This window comes from Sprattus sprattus (genome assembly GCF_963457725.1).
Source record: "Sprattus sprattus genome assembly, chromosome: 14".
Classification (NCBI taxonomy): Eukaryota; Metazoa; Chordata; class Actinopteri; order Clupeiformes; family Clupeidae; genus Sprattus; species Sprattus sprattus.
Window position 1 is genome coordinate 3,870,885 of NC_137912.1, and position 12,500 is coordinate 3,883,384.

Here is a 12,500-nt window from a genome sequence, read left to right on the forward strand (position 1 = left end):
AAGTATTGTGTACAAGATCCTTAATTTCTAAATGTTAAATTGAATTTTTCTTGTTTTTTTTCTTTTTTTCAGGACCTTGTCGAACCACCTCGGATTCCACCTCAAAACTCGCCTTATCTCCTGATTTCACCAGGTATCCTAAGTATTTTTCAGTTTTTTAAAAAATATAGGCTATTTTTAGGAATATATTTCATTATAAATTTGTGGAGTGGAGCTCCATTATAACCCATATGGTAAGTATTCATTAAGAGAATAAATATTTAAATAATTAAAACCATTTCATATAGTTTTAACAATTAAAAAAGTGCCTCCAATAAGTGCTACGAAGTAAAAATACTAACCATATGGCACGCTCCACCGCATTAGACGCTGGTTAGAGTTTCTCATGCGGTGGAGGAACTTCAGGGGGTCGTGATCGCTAAACACGACAACTTGCTCAGATGCTCCTAAATACACCTCGAAGTGCTGGACCGCTAGAACAAGGGCCAGCGTTTCCTTCCAGGTGGTCGAATACCGCCGTTGCTGGTGGTTCAACTTCTTTGAGAAGTAGCAAACGGGGTGATGGACGTTTCAGTACCATTCTGCAGGAAAGCGCCAGCACCTTGGTGCCTCTATTATCGGAGGGCACAACGATTTGCTGGACAGAGTTCAACCGGTCTGGAACATTGCCCGGTCTCCACTTCCTCATCAAGATGCCATCTCGAAAGGAGAAACACTGAGACTTATGAGCAGATATTATGTTTTTATGAGAGATATCCCCCGACCCGTATCTGGCTTCATTCAATGTCTTACCAGCCCCTGCAAGATTCCTATGGGCAGCGGCCTCAGGCGCTCTCCCTGAACCGTCAAGGGTAACCAGAAAAGAATCAGCCAAATATGGTAAAATAGTCGGACGAATCATACTCAACCGGAGAGGACAGAGTTCCACACCCCTCCTCAGTGTTGTGCTTGTGCCATGATGACACAACACAACCAAATACACGCGCGCAAGTCGAGCTGGCTGCCACAGGGCGACTCCGCCGCATACAAAGTGGCCACCAAATTCTCCCAAAACAATGACCAATAGCTCAATCAACTGTGCCACAACACGCCCCTAACTTAACAGGTGGATAAAGGTTAGACGAACGAATGGGCACCTAAACCCGGAAACCCTAACTAAAAGCAGCTCACTAAAGTCTAACCTTTTTTTCGACCTACCTGTAGCACTGCGATCGTACAATGCAAACTCTCAAAATTCTAAAGCGACGTACTAAACAGTACCTGTGTGACTTGATGGTTCACGCTGCACCGGAACCCCTACCAAAAAACAAAAAACTATACTGATCCCTCTCACTGATCTTCAGTGGGTTCCCTGCCCGGTATTGATCCGTCAGCTCGTAGAGGCGCAGCAGACCAATTGCGCAGCCAACTGCTTCCTCTCGAAGACGCACACGACCAAGGATTACCACCCAAAAACATCAAACTAAAATAATAAAGTGACGGAATCTGCCCGCCCGGTGTCTGCTGATCTTTGGTGCAACGATAACCCACAGTCACAATACTTACGGTACTTACCCTAAAGTCGCTATCTAATATCGAGGCCTCTCGTCTCCTACCAACTCTAAAGGGTTCTAACAAAGGACGAAGACCCCAAATGTTACACACCAGCTCGTCTGATATGCAACAAATGAAGCACAAAACAGAAAGGGCTCGGATCTAGGGGGTGTTTATTAACAGAAAAGGCTAAATGCAACGGAGAATTTCGATATCAACGTAGAACGGCAAGGAAGGCCCGAATAGCGTGGTGGCACGCAGCTGAGAGAGACCGTTCTGGTGGACGATTTTTATTTTTATAAATAGAATTTAAAATCTCAGCGAGTTTTTGTCCTACAAACATAAAACTAACACCCACAGCAACCTGTGTGTGTGTGTGTGTGTGTGTGTGTGTGTGTGTGAGTGTGTGTGTGTGTGAGACCACCAGAGTCAGAGACCACTAGAGGTTCTCAAAGTGGGGTCTGCCACGCATTGCCTGGTGCTCTGTGAAAAAGTCTAGCTTCCAAAGTTTTTTTTTTTATTTATTTATTTTAATTTATTGCAATACAGTATTGGAAAACCCTACAATCTGCTTTGATAAAAAAACAAAGTTACTCCATCAACATGTTTGTATGTAAAGTAAACATTATAAAGCTTCTAAACACATTTTACAAAAAGATCATCCTACATACTGTCAAGTAATGCCAAATCTAAAACTCTTGTGATGTAAGTACTATATGATTTTAGAGTAAAAGAGTCCAAAAGCATACAAGAATACAAATTGCTTTAAGCCTATATGGTTTAATTTGGGATGCTATTATGAAGGGGTATTTGGAAAATGGTCTGCCCTCTGAGAGGTCACGACCCCATAAAGTTTAAGAGCCCCTGCAGTAAACCACCAATAAATCACACTCACTTTTATCTTTGGAATGTTTAAGTCTGAAATTGAGTAGCTCTTCCCCTGCCTATAAGGCCTTGCACAACTTTTATGTGTGTGGTATAAAAAGAATACAGCTCATAAACAGTTCTTACTTTAACAGCTTATTACTTTAACCTTTATTAAGTACAAAGAATAAGCTGGCCCACTGACATTGATCATTTCCTTTTTGAATACCAGATAAAAACAACAAAGTATTACATAAAAAAATACAACTACTACATGAAGAGTCTTAAAGTGCTTTTGAGCTACATGTTTAACTAGAGAGGCATATGTCATTTTAACAAATGCTAATCCACAGCTACAATATCAGAGTTTGCCTAAATGCTTGAAGCAATGCACCAATATAATCAATATTACAGGTTAATATAATATATGTAATACTATTAATAACTAGGTCAATACCATAAATGGACCAGATCAACATCATGTGACTGTGGGTAATCATTGCCACAGCCTGCAGTTGAAGTTTGGGTGCTGCTCATTTCTTAACATGTGTGATGTTTAAATATACCAAAACATTCCCATCCTTCCTTATTTGGATCCTGCTGAGTTTGCAGATTGTCACAATATAAAGCCCCTTGAGAAGCACAGAGGTCCAGAGTCAGGGGGTTCCAGTGCACGGTAAGTTGCCATGCTGTGACTGCATGGTAAACTCTGATGTTCTCTCTGTTCACATGGGAGAGCTGGATTAGCTTGGCAGTGAAAGTTTTTACCATTTGTATTTATGCTTAATACATTGTCTGTCTTCTTACTCCCATCATTTTAGACTATTTGACGGTTCTTTACATTTCACCTGGTCCTGGGAAGAACAAGTAAGTTTATCTGCTTTTTAACAGACTATCAAATACAAGCAGGCCAGCCAATCATCTACCAAAGGACATATATGCCTATAGTTCAGAATTCCCCTACCAGGTTCAGTCAAAACAACCTTTCACAATCAAATAGGGTTGCATAGGAATGCATATTTTCCAAATTTAGTCCTTAAATCCAAATCTCTGGGCTGTACACACAGTCTTTGGCTGGACAGTTATCACCTAATCTGGCTTTGTGTCTCATTTTATTCATATGCAAAAGTAATGTCTCTTTTGACTGTGGACTCAAGACAAGACAAGAGACAGCGCACTCAGCTTAAACATTTTTGACACCTACTTTCTGATCTGCTTATGTCTTTCTTCCTTTTTTTGATTTTTTGCAAAAAGACTGCACTTCATACAGTACGTCTTGATAAAAGACAAAGAGAACATTTTAAATCCGCTAAATAATAATCCAACACACTTGTATTTACAGTATTAACTACACTACACTACCCTATGCCTGTAGGGTGCATTTTGAATAGCAAGATATGATTGCCTTGTTCCCACATTAGATCAATTGTAAATATTTACTGTTGCTCTTGACTGCCTCATACACAGTCACTACAAAAGAAAACTAAAACAAACATCCAGTTGTTAGTTTGTTTACTTATTTTAGATATGCTATGTTGCAAGGATAAATTATGTTTTTTATAGTCTGTGGTGGTAATTTCATATTACATGTTTATGCCTCTTCTTCCAACAGTAAACCTCAAACATGGGAGACGGTGACATGGCCGCATATGGCAAGGCCGCCATTTACCTTCGTAAGCCTGAGAGGGAGAGGCTTGAGGCCCAAACCATGCCCTTTGATGCAAAGACAGCTTGTTTTGTAGTTGACAAGGAGGAGTTGTACCTGAAGGCCAAAATCATGAAGAAAGAGGGTGGCATGGTCACGGTTGAAACGCTTATAGAAAAAAAGGTATGTTAGCAAGGCTCTTAGTTAAGAAAATGATTGAGTATTTCCATTAAACAGAAAGTTTGTTGACTTTATCTCTTTATATTGTCCATTTGTTTTAGGAAGTAACCGTTAAGGAGGATGAGATCTTCCCCTTGAATCCTCCCAAGTATGACAAGATTGAGGACATGGCCATGATGACCCACCTCAATGAAGCCTCTGTCCTGTTTAACCTCAAAGAGCGTTATGCAGCATGGATGATCTACGTAAGCTTTATGCTTTCTCACAGATGAAAAACTGCAAAAAAAAAATAGAGCTCTGAAACCAATCCCCTTTATTTCCCCATTCTAGACCTACTCTGGACTTTTCTGTGCCACTGTGAACCCCTACAAGTGGCTCCCTGTGTATGACCAAGAAGTGGTGGAGGCCTACAGAGGCAAGAAGCGTATGGAGGCCCCACCCCACATCTTCTCTGTCTCTGACAATGCTTTTCAGTTCATGCTCCAAGGTAAGCGTTCAATTTAAAAGCCACTAAATAAGTAAGGGATAATGTACATAATTGTTCATGAACTAATTAAGAAAAATTGATTTATCTAAAATTGCATATGTCCCACAGACAAGGAGAACCAGTCTGTTCTGATTACGTAAGTGTCAATGCATGACTTAAAACTTTGCATTATCTTGTATTTTACCTTGTGACACACACAGTTCTTATCTGAAAAATGTCAATATCTTATGTTTAATCTAGCGGAGAATCCGGTGCTGGCAAGACTGTGAACACCAAACGTGTCATCCAGTACTTTGCAACAATTGCAGTCAGTAGTGGTGAAAAGAAAAAGGCGCCAGAGCCTGGAAAGATGCAGGTCAGACCCCTTACACTTATCTGCTAATTATCATAAAGCAACACAAACATTGTCTTCATAACAACATAATCCTTGAATGTTTCTCCCACTCGCAGGGCTCTCTTGAAGACCAGATTATTGCTGCTAACCCACTGTTGGAATCTTATGGTAATGCTAAGACTGTGAGGAATGACAACTCTTCCCGTTTTGTAAGTTAACTTCTCATTTAACTTCTCTGGCCTCAGTTCTGCGGTTATTAATAAGATACAATAACTTAGGATATAATTCTGTCTAAAACAGGGAAAATTCATCAGGATTCACTTTGCCGCAACTGGAAAACTGGCTAAAGCTGATATTGAGACTTGTAAGTATACTTTCCTGTGTATATCAACATTTTACATGATTGCTGCCTTAATTTTTCATAAGTTAAGATATATTCCTCCCCACCTAAATAGACCTGCTGGAAAAGTCTAGAGTGACATTCCAGCTTCCTGATGAGAGAGGCTACCACATCTTCTTCCAGATGATGACCAACCACAAGCCTGAGCTTATTGGTAGGGTTATTATTTTCAACCAACAATCAAAAAACATTACATGTTATTATTAATTCGCAACAACAAATTATTGTTTTCTCCCTCTACAGAGATGGCCCTCATCACAAACAACCCCTATGACTTCCCCATGTGCAGTCAGGGTCAGATCACTGTTGCCAGCATTAATGACAATGAAGAGTTGGACGCCACAGATGTGAGATATCCATTCCGAGATTTTATTCTGGACAATGAATACAATGAGAATGACATTCTTAAAAACACTAATGATTAACAATAATGATGAGCTTAATTTGCATTTATGCATGTGATTGCAGGAAGCCATTGACATCCTGGGTTTCACTGCAGAGGAGAAAGTCACCATTTACAAACTGACTGGTGCTGTGCTCCATCATGGAAATTTGAAATTCAAGCAGAAGCAGCGTGAGGAGCAGGCTGAGCCTGATGGCACTGAGGGTAGGTTTCAAAACTACTGAACTTGAGTCAGTTCTAGTGATAACTACTAGGTAGTCTTATTTATTGAAGTAATTTCATTAAAAGATAGATCACCATGAATATTTACTTCAAGTTGTACTTTTCCTCTGATTATAGTTATTCATGTATTATATTTATTACCTACAACAGAAGCCTGAAAATACCTCTACTATGTCATTCATTAGATATGTTTTAGTGGCCTCTCAATTGAGGTTAAGAATGACTTTCCTGGGTAAAAAAAAATATATTAATAACTCACTTAAACGCTTTGTTTAAAGATGCTGACAAAGTCGCTTACCTCCTGGGCCTGAACTCTGCTGATATGCTGAAGGCTCTGTGCTACCCAAGGGTGAAAGTCGGAACTGAGTATGTCACCAAGGGTCAGACTGTGCCACAGGTACTTCACATACAAGCTTGACTAAAGACCACAGGGACATTGTTTGACAAGAATGTTAATGGTGGTATTTTATTTCTCAGGGTTCACACCCGTTATCATTGACAACATTTCCATTTTTTTAAGGACCTTTAATTAAATCTTCATGAATCTTCACAAACTAATAAATAAACAGAATGATTTACAGCACAGATTGGGCCTACACTCTGAAAGGAAAGTAAATAACAAGAGACTGCATCAGGCACAACAAAACCACTATCCATGGAACAGTACAATAACATAATTAATTTCATTAGACCTACATTCAACAAAATAATTATTTCTTGACTTTTCTAGAACTTTCAGTGACTTAACTGAATTCCATGACTTTCCTACCCCTGGAAAATGGGATTTTAAAACTCCATGACTTTCCTCCATGACAGTGGAAACCCTGCCTTTTCTCATCATAGTAAGTAGTTATTCTTACATATTGTTTTAGGTCAACAACGCAGTGTCAGCCTTGTGCAAGTCTATCTATGAACGGATGTTCTTGTGGATGGTCATTCGTATCAATGAGATGCTGGACACCAAGAAGTCAAGTCAGTTCTACATTGGTGTGCTGGACATTGCTGGATTTGAGATTTTTGACGTGAGTACAAAATTCTAAGATTCTTCACTAACATTATTTGTTTCTAGTGACTTAAGGGTGCCACTCTCAATAATGTTTGAATTTGTGTCCAACACAGTACAACAGCATGGAGCAGCTGTGTATCAACTTCACCAATGAAAAACTGCAACAGTTCTTCAACCACACCATGTTTGTCCTGGAGCAAGAAGAGTACAAGAAAGAGGGCATTGTTTGGGCGTTCATTGACTTTGGCATGGACTTGGCTGCCTGCATTGAGCTGATTGAAAGGGTCAGTTTCAATCAATCCACATAGCACAGTGTTAGATTTGTATAGATTCATGATGTCCACTTTTATAACTAAGCAATCTTATTTTTCAACAGCCCATGGGTATCTTTGCCATCCTTGAAGAGGAGTGCATTGTCCCCAAGGCCTCTGACAGCACTTTCAAGGAAAAGCTGTATGCCCAGCATCTTGGAAAGACAGCAGCCTTTGCGAAGCCCAAGCCTGGCAAAGGCAAGCAGGAGGCTCACTTTTCCATGGCCCACTATGCCGGCATCGTGGAATACAATGTTACTGGATGGTTGGACAAGAACAAGGATCCACTGAACGACACTGTCGTGCAGCTGTACCAAAAGTCATCAGTCAAACTTTTGTCTGTCCTGTACCCACCTGTTGTTGAGGGTAATAACCTGTTCAAGTCAAAAAGTTAATACACAAACAGTTATTATTTTAGATTCTATGAATATATCTCAACTATCCGATTCATTTTTTGTATGTCCACAGAAACTGGTGGTGCCAAGAAGGGTGGTAAGAAGAAGGGTGGCTCCATGCAGACTGTGTCCTCACAGTTCAGGGTCTGTATTTTAATATCAAGAAGAACATGATCAATCAATCAATAATTGTCCCAGCACAATTACTTGTATGATTAAAATTGCATACATTCTTGCCTCAACAGGATAACTTGGGTAAACTGATGACCAACCTGAGGGCCACCCATCCTCACTTTGTGCGTTGTCTGATTCCAAATGAAATTAAGAAACCAGGTAAAGGGCTTTTAGTAAATTAAGACATTTCCATTATTCATCACCTTGTATTTGCTTGAAAATTTAACATCTCTGTATTTTCAAAGGTTATATGCAGAACTTCCTGGTCATCCACCAGCTCAGGTGTAATGGTGTACTGGAGGGTATCAGAATCTGTAGAAAGGGTTTCCCAAGCAGAATCATGTATGCTGACTTCAAGCAGAGGTAAACATACAACAATATACAACAATAACTTATAATACACAATTCATATATGTATAATATGGGGAAACTAATGTTTTTCTTATGATTGACAACAGATACAAAGTACTGAATGCTAGTGTTATTCCTGAGGGTCAGTTCATTGATAACAAGAAGGCTGCTGAGAAGCTCTTGGGATCTATCGATGTTAATCACGATGAGTACAAGTTTGGACACACTAAGGTGGAGAATGTTTCTATCTTAAATCAATTATTATGGATAAATATTGAATTACATTCAGTGTGTCCATTTCTGCCTTCAATCACACACCTCATAATTATTTGTTCTTCTCTTAGGTGTTCTTCAAAGCTGGTCTGCTTGGTGTCCTTGAGGAGATGCGAGATGAGAAACTGCTTGCCCTGGTCACAATGACTCAGGCTCTGTGCCGTGCATACCTGATGAGGAAGGAGTTTGTCGCGATGATGGAAAGGAGGTAATGTGTGATGTATTTGGTTGAATCATGCTCAACAAAATGATCTGCCATAAAACTTAGCATTGCAGGGTTTTTAATTGTAACACAATAGGTTGTGTTGAATGAATTGCCAATCTCTTATAAATTAAATTACAAACCTATAGAACAGAGATAATTTCCATCAACACAGATGTATATAAAAGACTTGACTAATCACTGTCAGTGTTTGACAGAATCCCTCTGATCTATTCAGTAAGCTTCAACACGGTTTAATCAACAAATCAACCTCTTTTGCAGAGAGGCAATCATTACTATCCAGATAAATATCCGCTCATTCATTAATGTGAAGCACTGGCCATGGATGAAGGTGTACTACAAGATCAAGCCTCTGCTTCAGAGTGCTGAAACTGAGAAGGAGCTGGTTGCCCTGAAGGAGGAACATGCAAAACTCAAAGACATGTTTGCAAAGGTTGATGCCAAGAAGAAGGACCTTGAGGAGAAGATGGTGGCTATTACGCAAGAGAGGAATGACCTGAATCTGCAAATGTCATCTGTAAGTGTATAACTGTACAACGGGTAACAATTCTTCACATCATTGCAATATTCAAATCACTGTCTGAGAATTATGTTTTCAATACAAATCAGATTTCATCCTTTTATCTTGTATTTACTGTAGAGCAATGAAATTATCAACGATGCTGAGGAGAGGTGTGAGGGTCTGATCAAGAATAAGATCCAGCTTGAGGCCAAACTTAAGGAGACAACCGAGAGACTGGAGGATGAAGAGGAAATCAATGCTGAGCTAACTGCCAAGAAGAGGAAACTGGAGGATGAGTGCTCTGAGCTCAAGAAGGACATTGATGATCTGGAGCTGACCTTGGCCAAAGTGGAGAAGGAGAAACATGCCACTGAGAACAAGGTTTATATTCTTAAAAAAAAAAAAAAATGTTTTATTTTCAAGAAGTCTTTGTGAGGTTTACTGAATATTGATATAAAACATTCTATGTGTAGGTCAAGAACCTGACAGAGGAGATGGCCTCTCAGGATGAGGCCATTGCTAAGCTGACAAAAGAGAAGAAAGCCCTCCAAGAGGCCCATCAGCAGACTCTTGATGATCTCCAGGCAGAGGAAGACAAAGTCAACACTCTGACCAAGGCCAAGACTAAGCTTGAACAGCAAGTGGATGATGTGAGTTAAGGGACTGTCTGTGAAAAGAATTCCATGCACATATATCATTGTGCTACTTAATTACTTTATGCTTTGTATCTGCAGCTTGAGGGTTCCCTGGAGCAAGAAAAGAAGCTCCGCATGGACCTTGAGAGAGCCAAGAGAAAGCTTGAGGGTGACCTGAAACTGTCCCAGGAGAATGTCATGGATCTGGAGAATGATAAGCAGCAGTCTGATGAGAAGCTGAAGAAGTAATGTAGAATTCTATTGGCAACTAATGATTCATGCAAACATGTACTCCTTTTTAGTCCTTTTTTGGTATAAGCAGCCGTTAACAACTATTTTAATTTACAATTATACAGGAAGGACTTTGAAACAAGCCAGCTCCTTAGCAAGATTGAGGATGAACAATCATTGGGTGCTCAGCTCCAGAAAAAGATCAAGGAGCTTCAGGTTTGTTTCACGTCTTCAGTACCGAATAGTGTTTATCATCTGCCCGTGCTTTCTTAGTATCACTTATTTCTTTCTAACAACAAATAGGCCCGCATTGAAGAATTGGAAGAAGAGATCGAGGCTGAGCGTGCAGCTCGTGCTAAGGTTGAGAAGCAGAGAGCTGATCTCTCCAGGGAACTTGAGGAGATCAGCGAGAGGCTTGAGGAGGCTGGTGGTGCCACTGCTGCTCAAATTGAGATGAACAAGAAGCGTGAAGCTGAGTTCCAGAAGCTGCGACGTGACCTTGAAGAGTCCACTCTGCAGCATGAAGCCACTGCTGCAGCTCTCCGTAAGAAGCAGGCTGATAGCGTGGCCGAGCTGGGAGAGCAGATCGACAACCTCCAGCGTGTCAAGCAGAAGCTTGAGAAGGAGAAGAGTGAATACAAGATGGAGATTGATGATCTTTCCAGCAACATGGAGGGAGTCGCTAAAGCTAAGGTTTGTGACATGTAAACCTTAATGCTCTAGCTGACTCTTACTACAAACAATATCATACTGCAAACAATGATATAAAACATACATAAATAAAATTGTAATAATTGTCATAAACATTTCTGACTTCTGTGTTTCTAATGAATTTTACTTTCACAAACAGGGAAATCTTGAGAAGATGTGCCGTACCCTTGAGGACCAACTCAGTGAAATCAAGGCCAAGAGTGATGAGGGTGCACGCCAGGTCAACGACCTCAGTGCTCAGAGAGCAAGACTTACGACTGAAAATGGTGAACTCGGCCGCCAGGTTGAGGAGAAAGATGCTCTTGTGTCTCAGCTGAGTAGAAGCAAACAGGCTATGACTCAGTCAATTGAGGAGCTGAAGAGGCTAAATGAGGAGGAAGTCAAGGTACTGATACCCTTGAATGACATGAAAAAATTGGAGTACATAACCCACATTCTTTGAAGCACTAAATTAACACCATTCATTGTTCCCAAATAGGCCAAGAATGCCCTGGCCCACGGTGTTCAGTCTGCACGTCACGACTGCGACCTTCTGAGGGAGCAGTTTGAGGAGGAGCAGGAGGCAAAGGCTGAGCTGCAGCGTGGTATGTCCAAGGCCAACAGCGAAGTTGCTCAGTGGAGGACCAAGTACGAAACTGATGCCATCCAGCGCACTGAAGAGCTTGAGGAGTCCAAGTATGTACCAAACAGGCTAAGAAACACATAGAATGTGGATGTGGGTTGTTACGTTGTCTACTAAAACCTGTCCATGTCCTCTAACTTAAATCGTTTGCGTTATCAGGAAAAAGCTTGCCCAACGTCTTCAGGAGGCTGAGGAACAAATTGAGGCCATCAACTCCAAGTGTGCTTCTCTGGATAAAACCAAGCAGAGACTCCAGGGTGAGGTTGAGGACCTCATGGTTGATGTGGAGAGAGCCAATGGTCTGGCTGCCAACCTTGACAAGAAGCAGAGAAACTTTGACAAGGTTATACCTCTTTCTGGAATTTATGTGATTTTGTAGGACAAACTAGCCTTCATATAACATAATATGAGCATATGGATTTGTGGTAGCAGTGTCTTATATGTGAAATTTACCCAAGGCAAAAACTGTTTTTTAAAGGTCTTGGCAGAATGGAAGCAGAAATATGAGGAGGGTCAGGCAGAGCTGGAGGGTGCCCTGAAAGAGGCTCGCTCTATGAGTACTGAACTGTTCAAAATGAAGAACTCCTATGAGGAGGCTCTTGACCAACTGGAGACTCTTAAGAGGGAGAACAAGAATCTCCAACGTAAGTCAAGATGGCCTTAAAATACTTCCAAATCAAAGCTTGTTAAGAGAAGCTAAAAACAAAATGTTTATCCTGGAATATAAATCAATAGTACATTGGTAGATGCCGACTTTGTGTTAAGGGTTTTAAATGTCTTGTTGCAGAGGAGATTTCTGAGCTGACGGAGCAGCTTGGTGAGACTGGAAAGAGCATTCATGAGCTGGAGAAGGCCAGGAAGACTGTTGAGACTGAGAAGGCTGAGATCCAGACTGCCCTGGAAGAGGCTGAGGTACAAATACTAAATCCAACAGGATGGAGTGAAGAGATTCATTAGGACTTCAGCAATTGGTCATATCTTAAAATTCTATGTATTAC

The 12,500-nt window shown here is 40.6% G+C and overlaps 1 pseudogene across 1 annotated transcript in view; it reads left to right on the top strand.

Moving 5' to 3' along the window:
• Positions 1-4,021: 4,021 nt before the first annotated feature.
• The window catches only part of LOC308375171 (myosin heavy chain, fast skeletal muscle-like), a 9,021-nt pseudogene continuing 542 nt past the window's right edge, over positions 4,022-12,500 (top strand). The window contains exons 1-30 of the transcript XR_013969085.1: positions 4,022-4,225; positions 4,324-4,467; positions 4,553-4,709; positions 4,818-4,845; positions 4,950-5,064; positions 5,160-5,252; positions 5,344-5,407; positions 5,499-5,597; positions 5,687-5,790; positions 5,912-6,050; positions 6,347-6,465; positions 6,941-7,090; positions 7,188-7,358; positions 7,451-7,751; positions 7,854-7,924; positions 8,026-8,113; positions 8,200-8,317; positions 8,413-8,536; positions 8,650-8,786; positions 9,063-9,318; positions 9,442-9,684; positions 9,777-9,953; positions 10,038-10,183; positions 10,295-10,385; positions 10,473-10,862; positions 11,020-11,265; positions 11,359-11,555; positions 11,662-11,845; positions 11,981-12,146; positions 12,290-12,414. The product of XR_013969085.1 is annotated as a myosin heavy chain, fast skeletal muscle-like (transcript). The remainder of the gene's footprint in view (positions 4,226-4,323; positions 4,468-4,552; positions 4,710-4,817; positions 4,846-4,949; positions 5,065-5,159; positions 5,253-5,343; positions 5,408-5,498; positions 5,598-5,686; positions 5,791-5,911; positions 6,051-6,346; positions 6,466-6,940; positions 7,091-7,187; positions 7,359-7,450; positions 7,752-7,853; positions 7,925-8,025; positions 8,114-8,199; positions 8,318-8,412; positions 8,537-8,649; positions 8,787-9,062; positions 9,319-9,441; positions 9,685-9,776; positions 9,954-10,037; positions 10,184-10,294; positions 10,386-10,472; positions 10,863-11,019; positions 11,266-11,358; positions 11,556-11,661; positions 11,846-11,980; positions 12,147-12,289; positions 12,415-12,500) is intronic.